The following is a 4,678-nucleotide window of genomic DNA, read 5'->3' on the forward strand; positions in this document are numbered from 1 at the left end:
ACGGCAATGAAAGCTGGAATATTCTGATACATAACTAAGAATATAGGAAGACGATGGCATAGAGACAGAGAAGAACTGGAGTACTTAGAGAGATGTGAAGAAGAAGAGCGGCTGGAGAAGGAGATGGAGGCAGAGGAAACAGGAGGTGGAAACGGAGACGAAGAGGAGGCCGTAGACGAGTCTCAGAGCCATTGATCCAACAGAATGAACGGAAACGTAAATTGTAAATGGAGAAAATTCAATACGCACAGCAGAAACAGCGAGTGGTTCGGTACACAAAAGGAAAGGAGATCCGAAATTTCAGATCTGGGGTGGGAGGGCGGCAGAAAGCTAGGGAGGAATAAATAAATACTCCATTAGAAGCCTCTTCGTTTAGGGTCTGTTTGATTGAAGGAGGACAAAAAGGGAAAGGTAATTCTAAAATATTTATTTATTTATTTCTAAGCCCAAAGGAAAAAAAACAAAAAAAAAAAAAAAAAAAAAAGGGAAAAGGTAAATTTGCAAAGAATATACTCTCTCCTTCCCATAATTAAATATCTATCACGTAATTTTAGAAATATTAATATTGATTAAAATAATTTATGATATAAAGGTAATGACATTTGTGTAATATATTGTAAGTTGTAAGGGTATTTGTAATATTAGATAGATAGTACAGTTAAAAAAAATAAATATTTTGTAAATAAAAAAAATAATACTTTGTAATGGAACTGAAAGAAGGAGTATTAAAAATATTTTTAATTAAAAATTTATTGCACCTTTAGGGTATATTTAATTATTATCATTTCTTAAAGATTAAGTTGGATTTTTAAAATTTGATGTATTCAATTTAGATATTAATTTTACTTTTTTTTCAAAAAAAAGAAGACATTCAATTCAAATTTTAAAATTTCATTGTATTCAATAATTTATAAGCTTTAAAAGTTTATGAATATTATTAAATTTTAATAAAAAATTATGAAAATTTTGTATAATATAAAATATCTCATGATAAACAGAGATTCGGATGAATTCTTAAAAATATATTATTATTATTATTATTATTATTATTATTATTGATAAATATTATGATAATACTCTCTTCATAAATTTTATCTTGGCCAGGAAAAGTAGTATGAGATAGTTAATTCATTTTATTAATTTATGTAATATTCATAATATATTATTATTTTAATAATTTTTATTAGTGAAATATTAAAATAAAAAATTGAAATAATTTATTTTATATTCTTTTAGTGATGAATATTTTATATTTTGAAATTAAGTTTAAAAAAAAAAATTATTGTATCAATTGTAGAACAATAGTTATATATATAAAAGAAAAATATATTAAACTACTTTTAATAGTCTAAACATAATTAAACGATAAAAACATGATGTAACTATAAAATTTGTAATTTGAATAATATTTTAAATAAAATTCATCCAAAAATAAATATGAAGGATAAACCATAAATTGAATTTAGTTATTTACAGTGATAATGTTATTAAACGGTTTATACATTTGTTCTCCTTTTTAAAATACTAATCATAGTTTCTAATAATATTTTCTTTGTCTGTCAAATTTAATTTTTTTTTTTTGTAAATATACAAAGGAATTGAGCTAAATTTACCCGACGGATGGAGTAATATATTATTTTCTCTTACAAAATATTTACAAAATAATAAATTAAATATTCTAATATTATTTTTTCGAAATTGGTTATTGATAGGAATTGTTCGTGTTTGATATTTTATCATCCCGATACCATATCAATAATTCAAATTTATGGATAAAATAAATTTGAAATCAAATTTCACTAGTAACTCATTTTTTAATCATATAATACCAGATCAAACATTAAAATATTTTATATTACATTAAAAAAACTAATTTAAAATTTTAAACATTACAAAAATATCTATTTATAATATTATGTTAAATATTTATTTTAATTCTTATTATTCAAAATTATAATTCAACTTTTAAATTTACAATCAAACATACAATAAAATTAGAAATATCAATAATTTAATTAAATGTAATTTAAAGTTTTAATTTTAATTATTATATTAAAAAAAGTAGACTAGTTTTATATCAAATTAATAATTTTGCAGTCCTGGGTCCACATAGCACCATAGAATCCTTTTGGAGCTTTTCAAACCATATTTGATTAGATGACTTATATTTTCTCTTTCAAGATTCTCATAAAGTACTTTGTGAAGCAGTCATATTATATAAATATCATTGTAAAGTATTGGTAAAATGATCAATAATGATATTTTATTAATTACTAAGAAAACAATAAACTTATCTAAGTGCATAATATAAAGCGATGGGTCGTTGGGCATGCAACTCCTGTCAAGAGTAATGCTAGCCGTCCGAAAAATAGAACTTGAAGTGACACTTCAACTCCCAACTGTAGAAATGAAATCTAAATTGATAGTGTTTGATGTGTGTGGAGTGTTGTCAAGTGTTACAAATGGCTAGCATGAACCCCTACTTATAGGCACCAATAGAAGTTGGACGGTTATTGACAACTAAGAACTAATTGGAAGTTAAATTGTAGCAGTCCAATCGAAAAGATGTAAAAACGAAGGGTCAATCTTCTTCCAATGTTGGATTGAGGTTCCATGGGCTTCAAAGGGTAAGTCAAACCATAACTAAATTGATTTCTTTGCAGTAGTAGCCGATTTTGACTGATTGGCGAATTGCGGACATGGCTTCCTTGAGAACTAGACTCCCAACTCTCGAATAAAATTTTACCTTTTCTACCCCGTTTCCAAAATATGGCATTTTGACTCTAAATTGTGACTGAAATTATTAAAAGATATCAAAGTATATCAATATAACATTTGAGTAATAACAGCTAATGCCTAGGCATATTAGCAGATTCAGACAAAAAGTCATTTAAAATTGCTCTATATTTTCGAAAAAATAACTACGAGAACATGCTCAAAATAAATATTATCAAACCTCCCCACATTAATTTTTTATTTTTTATTTTTCGAACACATTCAATAAAATGTATAACTAACAAAAAGTTCATGTCAATAAATATTTTCTTCAAAAAGTATCGTAATGGCTCTCAAGAAGAAAGTTAATGAAATTTGACTAGACACATCTAAATTTTCTAAACTAATCAAACGGCAAAATACAAATCATTAGGTTTTAAGGAGAGTACATTTGATCCAGTGTTTTTTTTTTTTTTTCCTTGGCAAATTTTTTTTACTTTTGACTTTGTTTTTGAACTTTGCCATCTATTACAACTCCTACTTTCTACATCTTCAGACTTCACCTTATAGATATTGCAATTACAATTCAATACAACTCAACACTTTCAAATGTAAATTTTGCTTTGCTACTTGAATAATTCATCGTCGATTTTCTTATTGTCTATCTCTTATTATCAAATGGAGCTTGCGAGTGGTATTTTGCTTTCTTTATTCATCAGACTCATTCTTAGAGAACATCAATTATTCACTGTCACAAACTAATTCAGCAAATAAAAATATTCGTGAGACTCAGAGAATATGGAACAAATGAAACGATACGGACACTTGCCTCACCACTCGAGCCATTACTTGAGTTATGAATCATCCTAGTTATTGGCTAAGGCTAAATTCAAATAACTTAGTCGGCATTAAAAGATTTTCTAAGTAGAAGGATTGCATGTTCACCAAACAATCATCAAAATAATATTAGGTATTTTTAAACAGACTTGACAAGAGAAAGATAGATATCGCCAGATAAATAAGGGAGCTATTAAGCTATTGAACCATATAATTTACACATAAACACATAAGCTCACACATCCACATAAATACCCATTAGTGAAATACAACACTTTTAGTCAAATTCTTCTAAAGTGTTTGGCGATGCGGTATACTCTTTACTCGAGGATATTGATTTGATTTTTCAGATTCTCCTCTAGGGCATGTATCCTCACATTGAAGCCTGCACTGATGTTGGTGAACCTTTCGCGCACAAGATTAGTTAGACTTTGAATAGTAAGCGCTAGTGGGGTTTAGGGTTTAGGGTTATTTATACAGTTTAAATTTCGAATCAATCTCTAAGAGGTTAAGTTGGGTGTTCCTTAAGATTTCTGCAACTGTATAAAGGTATTGCACTATAATCTCCGCCAAGTGAGAAATATAGTAAATTTATATGCGATCCATTTTATCAAGTTCTGTAAACCTCTTTAATATATTTCCAAGCTAGTCTCTTAGGCCATCTCCAAACCATAACTTTATTTATACAATTGCTACAGTATTTATATTTCAACCGTAACTCTATATTTAATTATTATTTTTTAAATATTCAATTTTTCCTATTATTTTAAACAACTCTTTATTTTATAATTTAAAATAATATTTTTTAAAATTTAGAAAAATAAATTTAAAAGTAAAAATTAAAAATTAAAAAGAAAAAAGAAAATAAAAAAGAAGGCAAACACCCAAAAAAATGGTGCAGGATATTAAGCTGGGTTAAAAATGCCCTTATTGTTGATGATTAGTGCGTGGGAGAAAACATTTTGAAGATTATCAACAGAATCATCATAAGGCTATCTCACGTGCTCTCTTTAGACAACTCAAGTTTTAGACTAAAAATTGTCGCGAATTTGTGATTCCACATGAGGTTAGCATCAATCTTTTGCCCTTTTACAAAAATTAAGACAATTTCTTCTAAAAGAGTTTA

The sequence above is a fragment of the Andrographis paniculata genome, unplaced genomic scaffold (genome assembly GCF_009805555.1).
Source record: "Andrographis paniculata isolate CXL003 unplaced genomic scaffold, ASM980555v1 Contig71END, whole genome shotgun sequence".
Taxonomy (NCBI): Eukaryota; Viridiplantae; Streptophyta; class Magnoliopsida; order Lamiales; family Acanthaceae; genus Andrographis; species Andrographis paniculata.